We start from the raw sequence: 27761 nt of genomic DNA, 5'->3' as shown, positions 1-27761 counted from the left end.
GTGTGAGTGGATGTTCATCAGGAATATACACCTATGCAGTCTCCATCATATACCATTAGATCCTGATTGTGTCCTGCCATGAAATAGAGTTTTAACCTTGTTCTGGAAAATATGGACATTTTTCAGAGATTTGTAGTATTTTTGATTTCCTTTGTTTTCCAGTTAATTGCCTTAGATTTGAAGGCTGTGAAATGGACAGACAAAAAAATATTTCACCTGCATTTTCCAAGATCCAGGCTTGGGCCAAAGTGTCAACATAGATGATATTACAAGGTAGGGCAGATTTAGTTAACTCCATTTTAATTGCCTTCCTTCTGAATATAAATACTTAAAGGGAATGTGTCACTGAAAATATTTTCTGCCAGTTAAAACCAGATAGCGACGTATATCCATTTTTTCTAATTTGTTTTAAAAGAAAAAAATATTTTAAAATGTGCACATAAAATTGTGACTTAAAGAATAGGACATTTTCTAATGACGATTTCCTTTTAAAGGGGTTCTCTGGGAATTATGAAAATACTTAAATATTACTTCATTATAAATATCTTCCCAAATAAATTTTCATTAGTTATAATGGCTTGTTTTGTCTAGGGAGCAATCATCAGGAAAAATAAAATGGCCGCCATCCCATTAGTACACACAAAACCTGTCCTAATCACACAGGAGGACATACTACTTCACAGCAGTGAGCCAAAGAGCTGCCTCATCTCCTTTTATAATCCTGAATACAGTTTAATATGATCTTCAGCTAAATCTCTGTAGAAATTGAGTTCATGAGGAGGCATGAAGTAGAGAGGAGGGTGGGGGTGATGTGGATAATGTGCAGCAGCACTTGTATGCAGTCCCCATTACCATAGTCTGTCCTGTCCATCTTCTCTGTACTTCATGTCTCCTCATGAACTCCATTCCCACAGAGATTCAGTTAAAGTTCTTATAATCTGTATTCAGGATCATAATCACCGACAAGTAGGAAAGGAGGATGGGACAGCTCTTTACCTCAGTGCTCAGAAAGAACATGTCCTCCTGTATGATTATGACAGGTTTTGTGAGTATTAACCCCTTAGTGACCAGCCTGTTTTGGGCCTTACTGACCAAGCGTTTTCTTCCTTTTTTCATCGTTGTGTTCCAAGAGCTATAACTTTTTTATTCTTCCGTCTATATAGCTTTATGAGGGGTTGTTTATTGCAAGACAATTTGTAGTTTTTAATGGCGCCATTTTGGGGTACACATAACTTTCTGATTAACTTTTATTAACTCTTTCTCGGAGGGAGATAGGAAAAACAGCAATACTGCCACTGCGTTTTTACGTTATACATTTTACAGCGTTAATTTTTCGGTATTAAAATAACATCTTATCTTTATTCTACGGGTCAGTACGATTACAGTGATACCAAATACATATCTTTTTTTTACATTTTACAACATTTTTGCAATAAAACCTTTTTCTTTTAAAAAGAAAAAAATGTTTTTGCATTGCCGCTTCCAAAGACCCATAACTTTTTTATTTTCCGTTCTATGGAGTTGTATGAGGGATTTATTTTTGCTGGACGACTTTTATTTTTCATTGGTATAATTTTGGAGTAAATGGAGCTTTTTGATTGCTTGTTATTAAGTTTTTTCGGTGGCAACTAAGAATAAATTAGTAATTCAGTTTTTTTTTTTTTTTTTTTACGGTGTTCACCGTAGGGGATAATTTACATGATATTTATGTAGTCCAGGTCATTACGGATGCGGCAATACCAAACATATGGGAAGATTTTATTTTTGCAATTTTTTTCATTGAAAAACATATTTTCAATGGAGAAAAAAGCATACATTGTTTTTAGGGGATTTTTGTAATTATAGTCCCCACAATGGGACTATAACAGACAGCTTTTTGATTGCTTTTAAAATGAAATGCACTATCCCTATAGTGCATTGCATTTTAATGACAATGCTATTCTAAAATTGACCAACAGGCTGAGCCAGAGAGGTGCAACCTGCTGGAAATTACTGAAGGCTGGTCTGGGCCCTACATCAGACCCCATGCAGCATTCGCAGACACACATTGGCACCCCACGATCACATTTGCGGGGTACAGATGGGAGTCTGCGCCCTCTGTCAGCACTTTACATGCGGGTCCCCCGTGCAGCGCTTAGACTGGACCACAGTAAAAAAGTGGTGGCCCAGCCTAAGGCCCCTTAGTGACCGCCGTAAAAACACGTATGGGTGGTCACTAAGGGGTTAATAGGACGGCAGCCATTTTGTTTCTCCTAAAGATTGCTCCCTAAACAAAATGAGCGATTATAAATAATGAGAGGTATATGGGAATATATTTACAATAAAGTAATATTTAAGTATTTTCATTTTCTAAATTCCCAGAGAACTCATTTAAAGGGATTCTGTCACCTCGTTTTACCCTATAGAGATGCGGACATGCACGGCTAGATCGCCGCTAGCATGTCCGCAATATACCTGTCCCTTAGCGCTGTGTCCTTTTATTGTGTTTAAAAAATGATTTTTAGAGATATGTAAATGAGCCTGGTAAGGAGCCCAAGGGGCTGCACTAACCTTCTTGGAGCCCAGCCACGCCCCCCTGTGAAGGAGCCCAGCACCGCCTGCGCCCTCCGAATCTTCTCCTTGCCCACAGTTAGATCGCCGTAATCTCGCAATGCGCGAGCTCGCGCATGCACTGTTCCTTCCCTGAGGCTGATGCCAGCACCGCGAGATTACGGCGATCTGTGAGCAAGGAGGAGATTCGGAGGACGCAGGCGGTGCTGGGCTCCTTCACAGGGGGGCGTGGCTGGGCTCCAAGAAGGTTAGTACAGCCGCTTGGGCTCCTTACCAGGCTCATTTACATATCTCTAAAATAATTTTTTTAACACAATAAAAGGACACAGTTTTATGGGACAGGTATATTGCGGACATGCTAGCGGCGATCTAGCCGTGCATGTCCGCATCTCTATAGGGTAAAACGAGGTGACAGAAACCCTTTAAGCTTACAGTAAATTACTTGTGGAAACATTAGTATTAGGGCTCATTCAGACGGCCGTATGCTGTCCGCAAAAATACTGAATGCTATCCGTTTTTTTGCGGATCCGCAAAAAAATTGAAACATGTCCTATACTTGTCCGTGAAAATCAGGACATGGCCCCATTGAAGTCTATGGGTCCGCAAAAATACTGAATGCTATCCGTTTTTTTGCAGATCCGTTTTTTTGCGGATCCGCAAAAAAACGGATAGCATTCAGTATTTTTGCGGACAGCATACGGCCGTCTGAATGAGCCCTTACTTACAGTGAGTGCTGAAACATCTAAAAAAAAAAGGTGCTCTCCACATAGCTCATTTCACAATCTGACAATGTGAAAATGGTATTTCTACAAGATTGCATGTTGTGTCTGTGACCCAGGGCCGGTATTAAAAACAACTTTGTGAATTAGTACATTGTTGGCTGGGAAAGAAGTTATTTAAAATATTTTTTTCTACATGAGGTGTAGAATCTCAGCCCAGAAAGGAATTACTACAATGGGAGAGTGACATTTAATGTTAAGTGTGGAGTAGTAATGTAAAGTAGATGAAATTCTTTTGAATTAAAGGAGATAGTGAAAAGAAACCTTGAAAAAAATGGAGAGAAAAGGGGGGCAGGTGGTTGGGCAGAGTGAAAGAGAAGTGATCTGCACGGATGGTCTAGGGATGGATGACATATGAAGTATTTACTGTAAGTATAGGATAAATCATGAATAATGGAAAAATATTATGGCATTTGACCAATGCATGAGTTAAAAAAAAGATTTTTTTTCCAACACTGTCTTCTTTTTAAAAAAATATTAGGCCTCATTCACATTTCCGTGTCTGTTTCACGTTTGTGGAAAATCCACCGTGTGTCCATTTTTTTTTACCATCCATATATCACAGATACTGCTCATTTGAAAGTTAATTTCCTGAGAATCTCCTTCCAATGGCCAGTGAAACATTGACAGGACACAGATGCCACCCGTGTTGTGTTAGTGGTTTTTTACGAACCCAAAGACTTCAATGGGCGTGTTTGGTCTGTATCATAGACCAAAGTAGTGCATGTCTCCGTGATTTTTACACTGACTGAAAAACCACCAATGTGTGAACAAACACATTAAAATCAATAGGTACATATGCTGTCGGAGGAAAGTGCAGATAGCACACGTCCGTGAAAAACGTAAATCTAAACGAGGCCTTAAAGTGTCACTAAGATTTGCAACCAGTGTCCTAACAATGGGGATCTGACCAATGTGAGAATAAAGTAACAATGGTGTTATAAGAGCTGCTTAAAACTGGTCATATACATAATCTATTAAATGTATCTTCAGCCGAACCCATGAATTTTTGTAAGACCAGCCAACAATCTAAAGTGTATAGAGGCCTCCCGACTCTCCTTTGAATTTCAAGTAACTGCTGGTCCTTTTGTTCTCGTGGAGGAAAGCTACTGCCAGAGTCTGGCAGTGGCTTCGTCCCCATCATCGTACTGAGAACACATGCCTGCTCAGCTGAGCCAATCAGGCAATGATATGATGGGATCGGAAATGATAGCAGGTGGTGTTAGTGGAACAAATAGGTGGTGAAGCGACACAGTGCTTTCCTAGCACCACATCATTCTAGACAGGGGTCACAGTGGCTGGGCCCTCACAAACCAGACATTTTCATATCCACTATATCTGCCATTAATATTTGTAAGCCATCATATCGACTATACTGTATATAAAGACAACGGGGGGTATTTATCAAGCCCTGCACGCCAGAATTCTGCTTTCAAAGTGGCAAAATAAGGCTTTTGTGCCATTTGATAAGAAACTGACTTCAGGATATGAAAAAAAAAATAGGCGGTAGTAAGAGAGACTTCTGACAGTTTGTAGTGTCTTGCTATGTAGCAACTAAGACTGCTATATGCATTATAGGTTTGTAGGACAAGTGGATCTCCACAAATGTATATGGGAACAGCTAAATATAAAATGTTTGGAGAAGCCAAAATGTCCATGGTCCAGTAACTTCCCAATGGTAAACATCAAGTCTCCAGTGTTTTTTCATTGGTACCGACTTCTTTATTAGGATGGGGTAACACACCACAAGCAGCAAAACTGCCACAAATGGATTCCAGAGTCCTGCATTGTTTCAAGTTCAAGCTGTTAACCAGACTTGTCCAGGGCACAATCCATGTTTCTCTTATCTCAGACTGCCTTGTGGTATTACCAACCTCCTTGCACTCTTAAAAGAACTGAATATTTTACCTAGATTAATTCCATTTTTGTTGAATTCTTAAATCATTTGGGAGGAGATTTTTCAACACTGGAGCAAAGGAAAACTAGCTTAATTGCCCCAAGCAATCAATGAAAATGAAATGATATTTTCATTCTCCAAAGGAGCCCTTATAAATTAAAAGTGGAATCTAAAAAGTTGGAATGAGCAAATAATCTAGTTTTCTTTTGCCCCAGTTTGATAAATTTCACCCATGGTGTCTACAAGGATATCAAAATGCATCAAGAGTATGACCAAGACCTTGGGCTTGTTTGGCAGGTATGGTTATATTATATTCAATGGGATAGCCTCTTCCATACATGCATGTTGTGTATTAGCATATTTCTTGCTGGTTTTATTTCTATACTGTCATCACACACATAAGACCCTGTCCCCCATACACACACTTTGGTAGGAACTAGTACCTAGAGGAAACCCATGAGAACATGCAGACTGGTGGCTCAGTGGTTAGCAATGGTGTCTTAAGGTGCTGGGGTCCTAGGTTCAAATCTGACCAAGGACAACATTTGTATGTTTCTTTGGGTTTCCTCCCACACTCCAAAATATATACTGATAGGGAATTTAGATTGTGAGCTCCACTGGGGACAGTGAGTGATGATAATGTTTGTAAAGCGCTGCAGAATATGTTGGTGAAAATAAATACATGTGCATTATGTAGGAAATCTTTTTAGCTGACAGTCCCATGCAAGTGAACAATTTTTTTATTTTTTTTTTAAAGAAATACATCTCAAACAATAAGCCGAGCCAGAGATCCATTATGCTTTATTTACATGCATCACAATTTTTGTTTTTTGTTTTTTTTTTACAAACTATAGATTACAATTTAAAATGGAATACACAAGGCAATACCTACTAACACCACGTGGAGTAAAGCACTGCTTTTCTATTGCAATTGGAACAGGAACGGTGTCCAAATCAGGGTGGTAGATAAAAGGTAGTAAAGTTGTGGGGTGGTCGCCTTCCAGTGGCTATTAGTGTAAATGATATTGAAATTAAAGCACCCGGCATAGGCCACACAGGTCATGTGAAAACATGTAAACTTCAAAGACACCATGAAAAATGTGTGATTGAATGGGTTCTGACAATATACATCTGACATTCATAAAAGACATAATGAAATAAGTTGGCTGGTGTAATGTGGGGGAGCTCATCCGTTCCACAGTTTCTACGCCTGTCATGACTATAGAAAGCTTAAGTTATTCCTTCATTGGTATTAGATGAAATTAGAGATTAATTTAAATTACGCACTGTAGAGGAAACATTTCATGACATAAGGGAGTGAACTGCATGCTACGTTGTTGAATGTCTACATTTTAGAAAAGAGGAGACACCGTACTTAAGGTAAAGTAATACTATCTGATCTCTGACTTTATAGACAAAACAGGACACAAGTAAAGAAAAACAAACTCGACTTAATCGAAGTAATGCTCCTTACGGCAAGGTGTCCCCTGCTACTCAAGTCTCTAGCATTGCCGCAATGCTCACTAGGCACCGCTTCACGTACAAGGTTACGTATCAGTTAAGAGATTGCAGGCGCTTTATTTTCCATACAAACTGTTATATGTTTCACTCCATATAGCATTTTATATATATGTATGCATATATACATTTGTAACTTTTTTATTTTTTAATCAAAGACATAAAATGGCTTTCCTATATTCATTTAAACTATGTAAAAGTGATGGGAGTGAAGGACAGGGAGAAAATGATAAGAAGTTGGATATGAGTTTTTCGACACTCAATTTTAGGCATGGTCATTTAGAAACAAAGCCACTGATTTGGGAAACTATTTTCATTTGGTTTAAGTAAGCGATTTCCAAATATATAAATTTCTATACAATGACATCTATGCACATTTAATAAAGGGCTAGAAAACATTTGAAGAGCTTTTAGAATTGTTTATATCTGCAGAATGTACTTCTGTATCATGCTCGTGAATCCATCTAAAAGCCACCTCAGATTGTCATACTTTTTTCCCACTGTTAATGAATCCTGTAGCTGTTAGAAAGATCACCAGATCAAAGCCAGGCAAATCAATACTGGTTAACTGGTGGTCTCTGAAGCGCAGAAGGGACCCATTAAAAACGGTACAAATGGGAGAGCTGATGAATAGGGGTCATTACAAGTTACAGTGCCATTCGCATCAATGTATTCCTTGTACAGAATGAAATTACTTTGCCCTCTTCTCACTCTCATTATACGTTGGCGACGTCCTTGTGATTTTTTTTTTCCTTGAGCCATTGACATGAATGCAGAAACATGTAAAATCTTGGAGTCAGAATAAGATCTGTTTAAAACTGTGGAATCGAAAAAAAAAATTTGTTCCAGTTAAGAAATAATCCTGACTTTGACTTCCAATAAAAGTGGCTTGTGTATTGCTTACTGTGCAGTCGTTTGTTCAGTAGCTAACACTGGATTTGCAAAGCTAATAGGCAGATCATATTTTTATCATTTTGTACTACACCGCTAGGGGTTGGCTAGGTGATTGTGCTCCTTTAAATCTTGAGGCGTGAGGCATGATCACACAAGCCCCGCACAATACTGGTTTCTGTACGTATGGATTCCAGTAAAGGAGATTTCAGTGCCCCATTACAGCACCATTAAAAATAAAATTCCAAGAGCAGCAGACATGACAAGCAGCTTCCAGATGCTGAGCACATTTGGTTCCATTCAGACGCCAAATGCAGCTTTAAGCTGCAGCTGCTCCGGCTTAGATGAGACCAAACGTACAGTTATGCGAGTAATCACACAGTCTGTTCAGCATTATTTACTAGAACGTATTTGCTACATTGCACTGATGCAAAGCTATTACACTTCGCATAATGGAAATACTGACAAATCTGACCATGCTCTCCTCCCTCGCCCTTTATAACCATCTCTGCATGGAGAGAAGGCCACCTGGAAATCGGAAAGGAGTACATGTTCAGAGAGCAGCAACTACATCATGTTGTAGCTGCTGAATGTGCTGCGTTTGAGGTTTCTAAAATGACAACTGCTCTAACACAGACCATATCGACTAAAGTATTCCTTCCTGTAAACATCATCACATTCGATTAACAACTCTGAGACTAGCCCTGTGTCACTGGTAAGACTCAACTATCAGCGTTGAGATTCAATTTTAAAGGTTGTGGGGTCATGTACTAATGTTCTACTCAGTCTTTTGGCGTAGAAAAGTGACAAATTGTGTACCGTTTTGTGAAACAATTTGCAACTTTTTAACTTTTTCCGACACCCTTGACACTTTTACACTTTTTCTAGTGCTCATTACACCATAGATCTACTCTAGCTTCTGGTCCACTCCATGTAGACTTCTGCTCTGGAGCACAGACTGCCGAAGATACGACAAATGTATTAAGAGGTGTGCACCTCTTAATACATTGGTCGGATCTTCTGCCAGTGGGGTTATTACTAAGGACGGGGCGTGACATGCCAGTCTTTAGTAAATAACCCCCTATGTGCCTGCTTGCAACCATTTTTTATTGTTCCCGTGCATCGAAAATGAAAGATAAAACAACTTTGTAGATTGTCTGTTTTGAGTATACAGCTCCTATGCAGATCTTTGGGTTTCCATAGTTACACATCAAAGAAACCCTGTGTGTAGTTGGTTATGCATGACGAGACTTGATGGACTGGCCACAGACACTACAGGGAGTTTTCTTGATGGGCCGATGCCCATAGGTCCCCCCAAGCCCTCCTCTCTGACACTGGCTGGGCACATTTTACTTGAGGTACTATAGGGGTCACTATTAGTGGGAGTCCAGGCAGCATGCTACAGTGGGGCTGGCTTGGTGTTGTGGCCTACATCTTACCTCCTAAGTTCCCTGCTCTATATCCATATTAGAGACAACAGGAGGAGGAGGACAAAACGTGGCAGCTATTGATGGCCACCACAGAGGAACAGATGCTTTTTTAGATGTTTGAAAAATTGCTAAATTGTTCATAGCCTTTAAAGATATTCTGATAAATCATGTCAGGACATCACATGATATCCTGAATACATAGATATAAAAATTAAGGGGATTAATGGAAACTAAGGAGACCCACTAAATCAGGAAGCAACTTGACCCCTTGGATGTTAACCTCTGAACACAACAGAATGTCAGAAAAAATACGAAAGCGAGAACATTTATTTCACTATCTAACAAACTGTAACATTAACTATGATCTGCTAAGCAAGTCACCTCTACCTGACAGGTGTATTGGACACCCAAAAGCGACCAAAATTTTTTTGGCTACTGAATTGAATGCCATAAAATATGATAGTGTCTCTAGTACTTGTTTTGTGTGTCTTTAGTGGAAACTCCAGCCAAAACTGAAAATTGTATCACAGATTACCAGCAGCTAATATTGGTGATAGTGTTAACTAGGGATGTCCCGATACCGATACCAGTATCGGTATCGGGACCGATACCGGGCATTTGCACGAGTACATGTACTCGTGCAAATGTCCCCGATACCACTGCCGATACCTGTGCGCCGCTTCTATGTGTCCGTCCGCGGCCCCTGCATCTCCCACAGCTAACAGCTTCACAGGCAGCAGCAGGCAGTGTGTAATAGGAGCCGACAGTGGAAGCTAGGCCCGCCCCTCCCTCCAACCAATCAGAGGCAGCCAGCACTGACTCACAGCACAGGGAGCGTAGTGCAGGGACTCAGAGAATCGTCTGACAGTTTATTAGTTAAAAGAATCCAATGAGTCACAGACGTGTCACCGGGTCCCTGCCAGGCTTCCTGCTCCGCGGCTCCCTGTAGGTCCGTCCGGGGGGAAGGGGCATTATTAGCATAGCATGTAGTGGAGCTGTGTGTGTACAGGGTGCATGTAGCAGAGCAGGAAGCCTGGCAGGGACTCGGTGACACAGTCTCTGACTCATTAGATTCATTTTAACTAATAAACTCTCAGACGATTCTCTGAGTCCCTGCAATAACTATAATTACATCACAGTCTGCCCCACTGCATTCACTGCAGCATAGCTGTGTTTGCCAGGAGCGAGTCCCTCTAAAAGTGATAGTGTCTGTCTTCTATGGCCCTGGTCCTTCCCTTCCTGCAAGCTGCACATTGATCTCTAAAAGCAGGCATTAGGGCAAGAAGAAATATACATTACTGTATGATGGCCACAAGACTATTATACTGAGGAGGGGGGCTTCAAAAATTGTTGTCCTGACTCCTTACAGTAGCGTCTCCTTGTGGCTGCCCCATACAGTGTAACGTCTCCTTGTAGCTGCCCCCATTAAGTATAACGTCTCCCTGTGGCTGCCCCCATACAGTATAACGTCTCCTTGTGGCTGCCCCCATACAGTGCAACGTCTCCTTGTGGCTGCCCCCATACAGTGCAACGTCTCCTTGTGGCTGCCCCCATACAGTATAACGTCTCCTTGTGGCTGCCCCCATACAGTATAACGTCTCCTTGTGGCTGGCCCCATACAGTATAACGTTTCCTTGTGGCTGGCCCCATACAGTATAACGTCTCCTTGTGGCTGCCCCCATACAGTATAACGTCTCCTTGTAACTGCCCCCATACAGTGTAACGTCTCCTTGTGGCTGCCCCCATACAGTATAACGTCTCCTTGTGGCTGCCCCCATACAGTATAACGTCTCCTTGTGGCTGCCCCCATACAGTATAACGTCTCCTTGTGGCTGCCCCCATACAGTATAACGTCTCCTTGTGGCTGCCCCCATACAGTATAATATCTCCTTGTGGCCCCCCATACAGTATAACGTCTCCTTGTGGCTGCCCCCATACAGTGTAACATCTCCTTGTGGCTGCCCCCATACAGTATAACGTCTCCTTGTGGCCGCCCCCCATACAGTATAACGTCTCCTTGTGGCCGCCCCCATACAGTATAACGTCTCCTTGTGGCTGACCCCATACAGTATAACGTCTCCTTGTGGCTGACCCCATACAGTGTAACATCTCCTTGTGGCTGCCCCCATACAGTATAACTTCTCCTTGTGGCTGCCCCCATACAGTATAACGTCTCCTTGTGGCTGCCTGGCTGCCCCCATACAGTATAACTTCTCCTTGTGGCTGCCCCCATACAGTATAACTTCTCCTTGTGGCTGCCCCCATACAGTATAACGTCTCCTTGTGGCTGCCCCCATACAGTATAACTTCTCCTTGTGGCTGCCCCCATACAGTATAACGTCTCCTTGTGGCTGCCCCCATACAGTATAACGTCTCCTTGTGGCTGCCCCCATACAGTATAACTTCTCCTTGTGGCTGCCCCCATACAGTATAGTGTCTCCTTGTGGCTGCCCCCATACAGTATAACGTCTCTTTGTGGCTGCCCCCATACAGTATAACGTCTCCTTGGAATGTTATAGTTCTGTTTTTGGGCCTTTTGGTTGGTCAGTGGTCAGAAAATACATGTGTGTGTATTTTATTGTTAAAATTAGTATCGGTAATTGGTATCGGTGAGTACTTAAATAAAAGTATCGGTACTCGTACTCAGTCTTAAAAAAATGGTATTGGGACATCCCTAGTTTTAACTTTCCAAGGCTCTGTTCACACTTGTGATGGATTCTAGTCTGTCAGGGTTCCAGGGTTTTTGACAGCAAAAACAGCGGCGCCTGCAGTGCTATTCTTGCATCAACACCTGAAAACCTTGAAAAATATGACAGACCTCATGAAAAGTCAATGGAATCTATCAAGATTCATTAGGATCTGTTTAAAAATCAATCCAGCATAGCTCCATTAAAGTGAAGGCCTAAGCTACAGAATACCTGGACCTTCAAAAGATGCATTTGTTTTTTTCTTTAATCATTTTAGATAATTACTAGTTCTAGATAATATGCCATGTGATCACTGTCTTATCACAGTAAACTGTAGCCTCCCCACCTGCTCAGTAAGATTGCTCACTTCCTACCACCTTTCACCACCACCCAGGATTTAAAGTCCCCTAAGGGTCCATTCACACGTCCGGAAAATGGGAACGGATGCGGACCCATTAAATTTTCAATGGACAAAAAAAGGCATTTCTGTTATAGTGCTGGCCATGTGCGGTCTACAAAATGCGGAACGCACATGGCCAGTGTCCGTGTTTTGCGGATCTGCAATTTGCGGACCGCAAAACAGTTTCGGACGCGTGACTGGACCTTTTATAGTCCCTCCAAATCTCCCTGCTGCTGTTCAGAAGGTTCCTCTCTGTCACTGCACTCTGCTACAGTCTCCATGCTGGGGAGCCTGAAAGCAATGTCTACTGATAAAGTCTGACTATAGAGGAGGTGTAGACTGAGGGGGTTATTTATCAAACTGGTGTAAAGAAGAACTGGCTTAGTTGCCCATAGCAACCAATCAGATTCCACCTTTCATATTGGACAGCTCCTTTGGGAAATGAAACGAGGAAGCTGATTGGTTGCTATGGAGACCTAAGCCAGTTCTACTTTACACCAGTTTGATAAATGACCCCCTAAGTAACCACATAATTCCACTAGCTGCAGAGAATCCAGGATAGATAATTACGTAGTAAGGCTGAAAAAATACATCTGTCCATCCAATTCAGCCTGTTATCCTGCAAGTTGATCCAGAGGAAGGCAAAAAAAAAACAACTGTGAGGTAGAAGCCAATTTTCCCCACTATTAGATATATTACACATAGTTATTAGCACCAACTTGCCATGAAAAAAGTGTGAACAGAGTCTAAAAGAGCAATCTTTAGCAGCAATATTGCCCAGCTGGAAGTTGCAAGGTTGGAGATTGTCATATTTTCGGTCCAATTTCCCCTGGAGTTTCCTTTAAGCAGCAATTTTAGTTACTTAAGTGTACATTCTGTAAATGTTTCATATCATGCCAGCTTTACATGTAATAAAACAATTATTCAGAACATCCTCAATGACTTTTATTTTCTGAACAGCACAAGAACAATGAATGATGAACTTGTATTGGTTGCTATAGGCAGTTTTGAGAGCAGCAATATATTCACCTTCATCAAAATGCATGATTCAAGGGTGCCATGACAAAGGACACAAACTTAACTATGCAAAATGTACTCTCCTTCTGATGGAACAAGTGGTTTCTATGGAAGATTTATTAGCATGTGTATTTCATCCCTTGCCCTTGTTATAACACGTGTACATGTCTCCTCCTTGGGTACTACATAGCTCGTTGAAGGATGAATATCGGTTGGTTCTCTGGTTCTTGAGGCTTTCATATGACACATTTAAATGCAGAAAATACATGGGAGGTTTTTATTAATAAAATCATTAAAACAATTCTATGGTACCACAGAAGAATGTATATAGGAGCTTGAGGGCATCTACCACAAGGAACATGTAAAAACGTGCTTTAGAGTTCATAAAAATGTATATTTTTTTCTACCATCTCCTATGCCAGTGATGGCGAACCTATGGCACGGGTGCCAGAGGCGGCACTCAGAGCCCTCTATGTGGGCACCCACACCCAGGAAAAACTCTATGGCTTACCAATATGCTTTAGACTTTTCCTGCCATTCATCAGCACAGGACGCACTATGAACAGCACAGGCAGGGCACTGAATGTAGGCTATTAAGCTATTATAGCTATATGATAAAGTACATGAAAGATATACTATATTGGTATTCAGGTTAAATTGCCGTGTTGGCACTTTGCGATAAATAAGTGGGTATTTGGTTGAAGTTTGGGCACTTGGTCTCTAAAAGGTTCACCATCACTGTCCTATGCTGACATGAATGTTAAAGGCCCAAAGCCTGAACTGCTGAGAGATTCTAATGACATGTCATTTTAGGAATTGTCAGGAGACCTAGAGTGGATCCAAATCACCAAATATACCAATATGTAAGGCCAGCCGTGTGTTTCGAATCCATTTAAAGTTTCCATGATAAGAACACACCGAATATGTTGTTATTAGTATCCCTCAATAGTGCAGTCTCGGGCGTTGGGCCGGTAACTTCAAATAATATTCCAGTCAAGACGTAAGAAACAGTTTTCACATCTTAATGTTTATTAAATGGCTTTCTTTCTTTTTTTTTTTTTTTTTTTACCTCTGATAGGTCTCCTTGAATAGGAGAGACAAAAAAATGAAGATTAACCTATACTATGACAAGTCCATTTACACATGTCAGAAGGTCACAGTAGTAGAAGATCCAGGATATTAGACTTCTACCAATGTCCTGTAGAAATGGATCCAAGCACCATGTTTTAGTGAACAAAATGAGCACCCTGTTTAATCAATCAAGAACCTAGAAAAGCTCTCAAGCGATACTTATAGGGTAAAATGGCTACTGAAATATGAGTCGTCTGCTATCTACTTGACATGCCTAAGCAATCCTCTGGATATACTACCCTTTCAAAGATTTTTGGACTAATATGTGCATTATTCTCTCACCAGTATTTTCCTGTGTCCACAATAAGGCTTTTGTATGAAGCAGAAGACTGGATATATGTATCTGACAGAAGACATACTGAAGACCATAAGAGATGGTCAAAAAATTAAGAAATTCACTGTGTTGAGTAAATACAGTAGATACACTGTTAGATATACTTTATATCCATATTCACAGTTAGGTGATGATGCTATGCTCTATGGAAGGACAAGAACATAAGGGTGAATACATTGCAAACAGAGCCACTGCCAGTCACAGGATTTTCTACGTCTAGTTCCAGGGCCTAGAATTTATATATTGTGCAGATGGAAATCAGCCACCTTTGCCGACACATAGTGAACTATGAGCACCGGGTAGTGCCCAGTACTACTGATCTGTGAGGACGGGTTAACGTACGTTACATTTATAGTACAAGCGCAGGTGCATCGGGCAAACATGGTCAAGAGTGCTACTTTCAACCACATGCATCATTGCAATGACTGACAACAAGTGGTACAAAAAATAAAATCAAAGGACCACAAATATTACAGTACAAATATTCCCACCACACAATTTTAATTAAAAAAAATAAAAAAAAATAAAACTGTAATAATTTCCAGGTATGATAACATATTTTAGAAATTCAGTAGTGGGCTAAATTAGTTAATGGTTCTAATGTTATATTGGCCACGCCATAGGGACGCATGCGCATTACCTTTCTGTGGGGAAAAAAAGCTAGTTTGCTTCTGCTTCCTAACACTCATGCATAATGATTAATCTCTGTACATTACAAAATATATTCATATATTTATATTTATAATGCCATAATGCAAAGGAAAAAGTCTTCATATATCAATCAAGTACAGAATGAATAGATATCGATAGATCAGTTGCCTCTGTACTTTATATATCAAGTTGCAATAATGTACCATTGATGTTCATTCACAATATGCTCCCCACAAAAAAAAGTAACCAAAAAACCCCCAAATCTAAGAAAATAATACAAAAATAAAAGATCCGACATGTTGAGGGATAATAAGGAAGGGCTTTTTCAGCACCACTGTGCTTTCCAGATAATAATGTAACCTGAAATCCCTCTTCTACTACACAGTACATGTGGGATATTATCTGATTCTTCTATGAAGGGTTTCCGAAAGCAGAATATACTATTCAAAGCCAAGAGACGGAAGACCCATATAGTGCAATGCCTGGTACAAACACCCGTGTACAGTGGTTCTTCTGGTACACATGCATACACAGCATTGCCAATAGACTGCTATGTCTACTAGATATCCTGGGTTTAAACCCTTTCTGGTCATTTGGTAAGAAAAAGCTTCAAAACAAAACTAAACACATGAGTCAAGAACAAACGGTATAAATGACACTGTTCTGGATATATTCATAAAATACAGCAGTATACAATTGGTTTTGGGTGACAGGAAGTAGTACCATATCAGCAACATATTTATCCCTGAATTGCATCATCGAAAAAGGAAAAAAAGAAAAGAAAAAAAAAGTTCCGAATGGAAATAAGAGTATTAAAGTAAAGCGTCTTCCATGGAAAATTCTGCCTATTTGGCATAACGGAGAGGCAGTGGCTTGACTGTTAGCTTACATGAATACTATCCGAATAATTCTTGTACAGACTGCTTGGAAAATAAGAGAGGAAAAAAAAAAAAATCTAAGAAAAGGAAAACATGGTGAAAGGACTGTAAATATGCGATCCTCCCCTAGAAATGAAGAGCATTATTCAGAGGTCTACAGCTGGTGGGGATGTGATGCATGGCAGCTATGCCAGCTATGGACAAACACCACTGCATAACGAGACAGTTCCCACAAGAAGATTGCATTCTTCCATCCATGTTCTCATCTTGTGAAGACATTTTTGCATACTTCAACAATGAAAGGGGGAGGGGAGGTGCACGGATTATCCTGGAAGGAACTTTACTTAAGTTTGAAGGATTTCTGCTAACAGTCATAGCAAGGTTAGGAAACTGGTGCAGGATTCATGAAACGGTCATAAGCTGTAAACAGTATCACTGTCCGCTTGCTGACAGCAGTTTTGGCAAAGGGTTTCGTTTATAGGGTCTCTTGTTAGTTCCTGGCCCTGTAAAAAACAAAACAAAAAAAAACACACCATAGTTAGTACAGGAAAACCTGAGATAAACTTCTATCTATCACATATATTACTCTTAGTAATACTACACGATCTATGGGACGCCATTGCAATTTCTGGAGTTCCCATACACGAGTTGAGTAGTAGTAGTTTGCATACCCGACCTGCCACACCATTTATTTCAGGGGGCTCCGAGGGGTGTGATCATGATCAGTGGGGTCCCAGTGGTAGAACCCCCACCAATCTTAGAGTTCTAACATTTACCAGTTCGGCACATGGCTGTCTCTAAGGTTATGTTCAGACATAGTGGCCATAGCACAGCCATGGTGAGGCTAACCACACAGACATTATCAATCAATTTAAAGCCACAATGATTTGCAAAATCGTTTTGGCCACGTTGGCCTTGCCGATTAGATTATCTAGGATTTACCATGGCAGGGTAGCTTTGCTGCCAAATAAAGAAAATATCACATCGGAATATTGTTTGTTCCACTGTTATGTCCACAGCTAAAAATCGGAATACATGAAATCGGGTTGTGCACAACAGTGGCCCTGTATATATGTTGGATGTTATCATGAAGTATGTGTTATATGATCTACAACATATGGTGTGAATTTAATGGAAAGCAGCAGTGTTGGCATTTTTGGTATTTCCCCACATGTAACACTTACTGTCAGATAAAATTTACTTCCATGCCAATAAAGTAAACCAGAAACAGCCCGAAGATGGGATTAAATTCTATTTGGACAGTACTGGAGAGCTATCCGCACAGCTGCCACCCGATTGAACATTCTAGAGCTTACCCTCCTTAAAGGGGCTGCTTACCTTCCTTAAAGGGGCTATTGTACAAGTACTGGGAAGTGCAGCTGCAAATTCACGCAATGATGTCTAAATGTGGGTGTCAGTGGAAAGAAGACGCCATGGGAGCCAGGTGGAAGAAATATCAATTATAATCAATCAGCATTTTGCAAACTAAAGGTAAAAAATTACTGTTTGCCATGGGCAATCCCATTTTTTTCTTCTTGAATTAAATTACATTTCTGGAAACATTTTGGAAGATGTATATATATCTGGGGATTGTCATTAATGGTCATATATCAACTGGGGTCGAAACAATGCCTGTCCTTCAACCACCAGGAATTTATTAATGGATGTACTCCTGAAAACTGGCATAGAAAAGTGGCACATTTTCTAGTAAGCAGCCTTTTTTCAATTTTTCTCTGCTCTCGCATTTTTTTGGGGAATAGTGGGCAGGCTTAATGGGATGGACTTGGCTTCTCATGGCACTGCATTATTTGCTAGAATTGACACGAGCATCTAGCATAAGTTATAGCTTAAATCTAAGCCAGTTCAAGTGGATAGACACAGGTTACGAAAACTCCAGGAGTATAAAAAACATTTCTCTGCGCTGCATAATTGACAAAATGATATGTGATGTGATAATGATATATTTGAATTTAGGAAGTTCTGGAGGATTTGAAATATATAGCTGCTTTCTTCCAAAAGAACAGTGCCACCTCTATCCATACAGTGGATATAAAAAGTCTACACACCCCTATTAAAATGTCATGTTTCTGTGATGTAAAAAAAGGAGACAAAGATAAATAATTTCAGAAATGTTTCCACCTTTAATGTGACCTATAAACTGTACAGCTCAATTTAAAAACAAACTGAAATCTTTTAGGTAGAGGGAAGGAAAAATATAAAAATAAAATAATATGGTTGCATAAGTGTGCACACCCTTAAACTAATACTTTGTTGAAGACCCTTTTGATTTTATTACAGCACTCAGTCTTTTTGGGTACGAGTCTATCAGCATGGCAGATTTTGACTTGGCAAGATTTGCCCACTCTTCTTTGCAAAAACACTCCAAATCTGTCAGATTGTGAGGGCATCTCCTGTGCACAGCCCTCTTCAGATCACCCCGCAGATTTTCAATCAGATTAAGGTCTGGGCTCTGGCTGGGCCATTCCAAAACTTTAATCTTCTTCTGGTAAAGCCATTCCTTTGTTGATTTGGATGTATGCTTTGGGTCGTTGTCATGCTGAAAGATGAAGTTCCTCTTCATGTTCAGCTTTCTAGCAGAAGCCTGAAGGTTTTGTGCCAATATTGACTGTATTTGGAACTCCTCATACTTCCCTCTAGCTTAACTAAGGCCTCAGTTCCAGCTGAAGAAAAACAGCCCCTTGGCATGATGCTGCCACCACCATGCTTCACTGTGGGGATGGTGTTCTTTTGGTGATGTGCAGTGTTGTTTTTGCGCCAAACATATCTTTTGGAATTATGGCCAAAAAGTTCAACCTTGGTTTCATCAGACCATAACAACTTTTCCCACATGCTTTTGGGAGACTTCAGATGTGTTTTTGCTAAATGTAGCCTGGCTTGGATGTTTTTCTTCGTAAGAAAGGGCTTTCGCCTTGCCACTCTACCCCATAACCCAGACATATGAAGAATACGGTAGATTGTTGTCACATGTACCACACAGCCAGTACTTGCCAGATATTCCTGCAGCTCCTTTTATGTTGCTGTAGGCCTCTTGGTAGCCTCCCAGACCAGTTTTCTTCTCGTCTTTTCATCAATTTTGGAGGGACGTCCAGTTCTTGGTAATGTCACTGTTGTGCCATATTTTCTCCACTTGATGATGACTGTCTTCACTGTGTTCCATGGTATATCTAATGCCTTGGACATTCTTTTGTACCCTTCTCCTGACTGATACTTTTTAACAATGAGATCCCTCTGATGCTTTGGAAGCTCTCTGTGGACCATGGCTTTTGCTGTGGGATGCGAATAAGAAAATTTCAGGAAAGACCAACTAGAGCAGCTGAACTTTATTTGGGGTTAATCAGAGGCACTTTAAATGATGGCAGGTGTATGCTGACTCCTATTTAACATGATTTTGAATGTGATTGCTTAAAGGGTTTCTACCACCAGAAATACTGTTATGTAGCTGACTGACATTAGCGATGCGCTAATGTCAGCACTACATAACAGTATGTTTTTTATCTTTCTCCCTGCAGCCGTTTTGGTAAAAAAAAGCACTTTTATAATATGCCAATGAGCCTCTAGGTGCTATGTGGGCGTAAAATCAGCACCTAGAGGCTCCGTCCACTCACCCTTTATCCCGCCCAGGTCCCCTGTTCTGCCCGCCCTGCTCCTCTTGATTGATGGCACGGTCCGCTGCATCTCTGCCGAAATCCCGTGCCTGCGCCGTTCACTTCTGTATTCGGCACAGGCGCAGTGAGTGAAGGCTGCTCTCCTGATGCCGGCTTCCTCACTGTGATGTAGTCGGCGCAGGCGCAGTGAGGAATCCGGCACCAGGAGCGCATCATTCACTCACTGCACCTACGACGAATACAGAAGTGAACGGTGCAGGCGCGGGATTTCGGCAGCGATGCGGCAGACCGTGCCATCAATCAAGAGGAGCGGGACGGGCAGAACAGGGGACCTGGGTGGGATAAAGGGTGAGTAGACGGAGCCTCTAGGTGCTTTTTTTTTTACCAAAACGGCTGCAGGGAGAAAGGTAAAAAACATACTGTCGTTAATGTCAGTCAGCTACATAACAGTATTTCTGGTGGTAGAAACCCTTTAATTCTGAACACAGCTACATCCCCAGTTATAAGAGGGTGTGCACACTTATGCAACCACATTATTATTATTTTTTTGTTTTCTTCCCTCCACCTAAAAGATTTCAGTTTGTTTTTTAATTGAGTGGTACAGTTTATAGGTCCCATTAAAGGTGGAAAAAGTTCTGAAATTATTTATCTTTATCTCATTTTTTTACAGACCCGGAAACCTGACATTTTAACAGGGGTGTGTAGACTTTTTATATTCACTGTAGGTTGTGTGTGGTATTGCAGCTCAGTCTCTGAAATACAGCACGAGACAGGAGCCGTACACAATAGATGTATATAGGCTGAATGGACCGGCTGGCTATCTAATGTGTTAAGAGACCTTTACACTGGCTGATGTTCAGGCAGATTATTGCTAACGATAATCTGCGGTGTAAAGCCTCAAGCAGACGTCCGTGGAACACGGTCCGTGAGATACCGGACTGGCATTGCAGGAGCGCATGGCGTCATTGGTTGCTATGACGCAGTGCGTTCCTGCAATGCCAGTCCGGTATATCACGGACGGTGCTCCACGGACGTCTGCATGAGGCTTAAAAGCGCCACAAAACGCTCCTTCATCGGGTAATAGGATCATTAATGCGGACATCTAAATCATTCTTTGCCAGGAGCATTCTGCTGCTGGCAAACAATGATTCTGTATGGGGACAAGTGATGGCATTTGCCATTGCTCCGTCCCATATTGTGGAGGAAATCACTGCATGTAAATGTTGAGGTGCCCTTCACTGACGAGCAGGCGATTGTCAGGTAGGAACACTTCCTTCCCGACAATCGCTTGCTACATTAGGCAGTGTAAAGGAACCTTTATATTTAGGACTAGGTTTCATCTTGAATTACTCATGTGATGTTGCTCCACAAACTATTGCCCAAATTGCACGTTTATTCCACTGTGAATTTGTCTCAAGATTGAGTAACCTGCATCATAAGATACAGACATCAGGTAATAGTGCTAGCAAATATACATGGGTGCAGAACAGAGAGAACTGGCTTAACTGGGTGAGAGGCCTTTGTCAGGGATATTGACTTATAGCATAGCTACCTTTCAGTTGGCAGCACCAGAGGCACAGCTTTCTTTTCTTTTTTTCAAATGACAGCTAATTTGCAAACCAGTTTCCAAGAAAAGTACTGCATGTCCTGGAAGATTTGTTACACCTATTGGGCACTCTTCACAAGGAGATATAGTTGGACCCCCAATAAAGGCCTTTTACCCAGCTAAGTCAGTTCTCTCTGTTCTGCTCTATGAAGGACAGTCATTGTGAAAAAGCTGTCTGCAGATGAGATTCTGGCTTGGCTGTAATTCTAATTTACTAAGGCCTGTTTGAAAGGTCAAACATTGACTTACAGGTCTTGAGACATAATTTAAGATTATAGCTAAGCCAGTGCTTCCTCTGCAGACAGCTGTTTCAGGGTAATTTCAGTGTAGTGCAGAGAGGACCCACTACAACTGTATGTTAGGATTATTGACTTAAAGGATAGCTGCCTTCTAACTGGAGCACAAGAGACAAAACTTTCATTTTTTTTCTATAAACCTATAGTATGAGATTGGCATATGACAAGCTTTACAATTTTACTAGGGGTTCTCTGAAAATATTGCAATATTGTTACTATAATACAGACTAGACCAGTGATGGCGAACCTTTTAGAGACTGAGCACCCAAACTGCAACCCAAAGCCCACTTATTTATCGCAAAGTGCCAACACTGCAATTTAACCTTAATACTACAGTCCAGTATAGTATATCTTCCATGTACTTTATCATTTAGCTATAACCTCGGCTCCTGGTGGCAGTGTGTAGCGAGTAGCAACTTATGTTAAAGGGGTTGTCTTTACTTTTTGTAATTTTCAAGCCCAGCTTGCACTTCCTGTTGAAAAGTCCATAGTACTTGTTCCAGATCTCCCTTTACTGGTCTTCTAGTACAGGCACGGGTGCCAGAGGTGGCACAGTCAGAGCCCTCTCTGTGGGCACCCACGCCTTGGAAAAAGTCTATGGTGTACCAATATGCCTTAGACTTTTCCTAGCATTCATCAGCACTGGGCGCACTATGAAGAGCACAGGCAGCACATTGAATGTAGGCAGGCTATTTTCGCCACCACTGGACTAGAATATATGCAAGTACAGTATATCAGAAAAGAACAATTGCAATACACCTATTAATAAAATGAATAGATCCATTAATAATAATACTAAGGCCTCATGCACACGGCCGTTGTTTTGGTCCGCATCCGAGCCGCAGATAATGCGGCTCGGATGCGGGCCCATTCACTTCAATGGGGCCGCAAAAGATGCAGACAGCACTCAGTGTGCTGTCCACATCCGTTGCTCCGTTCCGTGGTCTGCAAAAAAAAAATAACCTGTCCTATTCTTGTCTGTTTTGCGGACAAGAATAGGCAGTTATATCAATGGCTGTCCGTGCCGTTCCGCAAATTGCGGAACGCACACGGATGCCATCCGTGTTTTGCGGATCCACAATTTGCGGACCGCAAAACACACAACGGTCGTGTGCATGTAGCCTAAGTGTGCTACCAACTTATGAAACCTGATGACTACAGGCACAACACAAAGATATCCTCTATGTATCCATCCTCAGAAACTACTCGTAAGGTGGAAGTGCACCTTGGTGGAGATCTGATCCCGCAGGACTCCCACCAAAAGAAACAATAAGGGGCATGGTGCTCCATTGCAGCTCACTTTTAGACCAGATTCATTTGGGTAAGACAATAAAAGACAATAAGGCACTGATACTGCCCTGGGCCTATACAGTGGTGTTTTCTGCATAAATTTGACTTTAAACTACATTAGATTTTGACACAAGCCTAAAAGTAGATAAAGTTAACCAAATCAAACAAACAAGTCAAAAATTTTAGGCTTGGTTATTTATCAGGGAAATGATCCAATATCACATGTCTGTGGGTGACACAAGTATATGAACCTTTGCTTTTAGTATTGGGTGCGATTCCCTTGTGAAGCAATAACTGCAACTAAACATTTCCACCAAGTCCTGTACATTGGTTTGGAGGAATTTTAACCCATTCCTCTCCCTGTATGTTAAAGGGGTATTTCAGTCCCCAAAAAATTATTTCACTGGAAGCACATGTTAAAAAAAATAAAACATCAGAATTTATAGTCTCAACATGTCATCTGCAGCCAACGACTGGCAAAACAGCAGCGGTGAAGGATCGCTGAGTATGTTATTTTTTTACAGCATTTGCAGCTGGAATACCACTTTAAGGGAACACCGAGAGGAGAAATGTTCTGTATTTATGATAAGCCACAAAGTGGGTCTGCATAGCAACAATGATACAAAGGCTACAGGCTATGGATTTACATCCAGAATCTTTGTTTCTACATTAGCGAGACAGCCAGGAAGGAGTACAACATAGGGAATTATCTCATACCATATAATACCCAGTGTCAATCATTAAGACAATGGACATAAGGAATCAGTATTTTTCTGCACACGTAGATTATATTACAGACTAGACTACCATGTCAGCATACAACAATTACAGTAAATCAAAAGGTAGAAAATGTACAAATCTATAAGGTACACTCCTGTTTTCTTGCAGCCACCATGGAAATCAATGCATAAGTGTGGGTAGACCGGCAACCGGTAGAGATGTTGCTATGACAGCAGAGGGCTTGCTTGAGTCACCTACTAATAAAATGGGTGCCCATTCATTTTCAGAACATATAATTGTGATTACAAGCTCATTGGACAAAAGAAGAATGAGTCTACAGCTCAGCTTCTTAGGCAGGAGCAAAAGAGGAGACATCTTTCCTTTGTATTATTAGATCCACTCCTGGATTTGGCTCAGAAATGCATATATAAATTGATACTTAAAAGGGTTGTCCACTGAAAAACACATCCCCTATCCACAGAACGAGATAGGCGAGTGCTGTAGGCTGTACTCTTGCCAAAGAGTTGAACAGAGTGGCACATGATTGACTGCCAATCCATTAAAATAAGGAAGCACAGTGCCCCTGTTCTCATGATTGGCGAGGGTCCCATCAATCACTCATCCTCTATCCTGTCGATAGAGGATAAGTGTTTGTCATGGGACAACCTCTTTAAGGGAACGGCCAGGAAAAACACAGCAAAAAACTGCAGCATTAAAAAAAACTAAAATACATTGCTATAAAACATGTACAGGCATCAGGGGTGGATTGGCCATAGACCTTACAGGGAAATTTCGCGGTGGGCCGATGCCCAAGGGGGTACCTGAGCCCTTCTCACGGCCGGCCAGTGGAAGTTTTTGGGGATGTATTTTGTGCTGATGGAGGCAGTATTTTGTGATGGACTGTGGTATTTGGCTCTGTTGGGGTGGTATAATGTGCCGCAATAGGGTATTGCTGGCCCCGCTTACTTGTGTTGGCCCTGCCTTCCATCAATTTGGAGCCACTTCTAGTATTTTTTCCAGGGCCACTTTAAGTTCCCAGTCCGCACATGACCGGCATACATCTGATCTGCACACAATGGCAGAGAGATTCACTATTGATTCTGCACCCGTTTTTCCCCCTAGAATTTTGCCGCATAGCGGACGCAAAATGTTGCAATTCTTATTTTAGACACTGGTGGACAAGGAGAATGGAGATGTGGCATAAATATTTGACTTTTTGTGCCAAAATTACTTGTGGAAAAATCAGAAAATAAGACTTAAAGAGGACCTATCACTTGTAAAAACGATGTGAACTAAGTATGCTGCCATGTAGAGCGGCGCCCGGGGATCTCACTGCACTTACTATTATCCCCGGGCGCCGCTCCGTTCTCCCGTTATGCCCTCTGGTACCTTTGCTCCTTAAGTTATAGTAGGCGGGTCTTCCCTTGTCCTGTGGGCGTCTCCTTCTCCTAGGCTGCAAAGCTGGCCAATCGCAGCGCACAGCTCACAGCCTGGGAAGTTTTTTTCTCCCAGGCTGTGAGCTGTGCGCTGCGATTGGCCAGCACTACAGCCTAGGAGAAGGAGACGCCCACAGGACAAGGGAAGACCCGCCTACTATAACTTAAGGAGCAAAGGTACCAGAGGGCATAACGGGAGAACGGAGCGGCGCCCGGGGATAATAGTAAGTGCAGTGAGATCCCCGGGCGCCGCTCTACATGTCAGCATACTTAGTTCACATAGTTTTTACAAGTGAAAGGTCCTCTTTAAGGTCCCTTTACACTGCCCAAAACATCAGGCAGATTATCGCTAACAAGCGTTTGAACGAATGCTCATTAGCGATATTCTGCTGGTTTAAAGGTGACACTGATTACCCAATGAACCAGTGTGTAATTGGATCTTTCATGCGGTCACCTAAATTATCATTTTCCGGCAGCAGATTGTGCCGCCTAAACAGCCTGTGCCGCAGGCAAACAATGATTCTGTATGGGGACGAGCAATGGCATTAGCGATCACTCTGTGGAGATCACTGCATGTAAATTCACCGGTCTCCTTCACTGACAAGCAGGCGATTTCTGGGAAGGAACGGATGATTTCAACCAGTGGCGTAACTAGAGTGTTCCCCAGTGCAAACTTTGGATCAACCCCCCCCCCCCCCATTTTTACAAAGAGGCGGCAGGATTTTCTTTATACTAAGGGCTCTTTCACACGAGCGGATGCCATGCGGGTAAACCGCTGCGTGAAAGAGTGCCAAGCTGCACTCTGGACAGCAGAGACACGGAGCATTAACATGATTGATAATGCTCTTTGCCTCTATGTGACCTTTTTACTACAAAATCACAGTGAGATAAAGTTGTCACCGTGATTTTGTAGTAAAAAGATCACAGAGAGGCACGGAGCATTATCCATCATGTTAATGCTTCGTGTCTCTGCTGTCCGGAACTGAGCTTGGCACTCTTTCACGCAGAGGATTACCCGCACAGGATCCGCTCACGTTAAAGAGCCCTAAGCCCAATGCATGGCTACACTCACCCAGTCCTAATAAAATCTGGTCCTACCTCATCCAGGGTGTCGCTGGCGTCGGCGTGATGTCCACAGGATCCAGAACAAGGTCCCTGTGGTCATAGAGAAAAAAAGAATAATCACATAAGGAAGGGATGGTGACTGCCCCTGTGAAATCACCAGCAGGGGGCGCTGTGCTGGCCCGTAAGACTGAGCCATGCCAATATATAGCAGGGTAATCTAGGACATTTCCCCTAACTGCTACCACACAGTACTAATGCCCACATTGTGGCCCCTTACAGTACTAATGCCCACCTTGTGGCCCCTCACAGTATTTGAGCCCACCTTGTGGTCCCTTCAAAATAGTTATGTCCTCTTTGTGGCCCCTCACAGCAGTTATGCCCAACTTTGTTCCTGTCACAGTAGTTATGCCTACTTTTGTGCCCCCTCACTGTAGTTATGCCCAGATATGTGCCTCCTCACAGTAGTTATGCCAGATTATGTGCCCCCTCACAGTAGTTTTGCCAGATATGTGCCCCTCACAGTGGTTATGCCAGATATGTGCCCCTCACAGTAGTTATGCCAGATATGTGCCCCCTGACAGCAGTTATGCCAGATATGTGGCCCTCACAGTGGTTATGCCAGATATGTGCCCCCTCACAGTGGTTATGGCCAGATATGTGCCCCCTCACAGTGGTTATGGCCAGATATGTGCATCCTTCATAGTAGTTATGCCAGATATGTGCCCCCTCACAGTAGTTATGCCAGATATGTGCCTCCTTCACAGTAGTTATGCCAGATATGTGCCCCCTCACAGTAGTTATGCCAGATATGTGCCCCCTCACAGTATGCCAGATATGTGCCCCCTCACAGTAGTTATGACCACATATGTGCCCCCTCACAGTAGTTATTCCAGATTAGGTGCCCCCTCACAGTAGTTATTCCAGATTAGGCCGCCCCCTCAGTAAAGATGCCCACTTTTGTGCCCCCTCACTCTAGTTGTTGCCCCCCTTTTGCCTCCAGTCTGCAGCTTTATGGAAAAAAAACTAAAACATATACTTACCTTCTTCCCTGATGACGCGCTCCCACACTCGCATTGCACTACTGGCTGTGCTAAAGGCCGATTCCTGGGCTTTCAGCGCTCCTCCCATAGCCAGCAGCGTGATGTGCGGGCAGCAGGGGGAACGCCTGAGCTCAGAAGAATAGTGAAGCAGGGAGCGGAGAGGTCGTCCTGCTTCACTCTGAAAACGAACAGCCCGGCAGTGAAAAGAACTGCCGGGTGAGTGTGTTCCCCCCTTCCTTTCCTCTGCGCTCCGCCTGCCTCCTGCGCCCCCTCATGTTTGAAGAGCACACTGACGGGGCCTGGCATTCTCACTGTACTTTATGGCGGGCCCCGTCAGAGAGCTCCCATTACATGTCAGTGCAGCGGGCCCCCTCCCCCGCCAGGTCGCATCCTCTGCGACCGCGATCGTTATGCCCCTGATTTCAACTAAAAAGGAACATTTGTCGGTTGAAATTTAAAGGGAACCTGTCAGCATGTTCTGACATATAAAGCCGAATCTACCATAATGCTTTGTTACCC

The 27761-nt window shown here is 42.2% G+C and overlaps 1 protein-coding gene across 1 annotated transcript in view; it reads right to left on the bottom strand.

Moving 5' to 3' along the window:
- Nucleotides 1-15118: 15118 nt before the first annotated feature.
- Nucleotides 15119-27761, bottom strand: part of FOXO3 (forkhead box O3) — a 135174-nt gene continuing 122531 nt past the window's right edge. The window contains exon 3 of the mRNA XM_040428852.1: nt 15119-16666. The gene's annotated coding sequence lies outside the window, so the exon portion shown is untranslated. The remainder of the gene's footprint in view (nt 16667-27761) is intronic.

The sequence above is a fragment of the Bufo bufo genome, chromosome 4 (genome assembly GCF_905171765.1).
Source record: "Bufo bufo chromosome 4, aBufBuf1.1, whole genome shotgun sequence".
Taxonomy (NCBI): domain Eukaryota; kingdom Metazoa; phylum Chordata; class Amphibia; order Anura; family Bufonidae; genus Bufo; species Bufo bufo.
The sequence above is the reverse complement of the archived record's forward strand: the minus strand, read 5'-3'. Positions and strand labels throughout refer to the sequence as shown.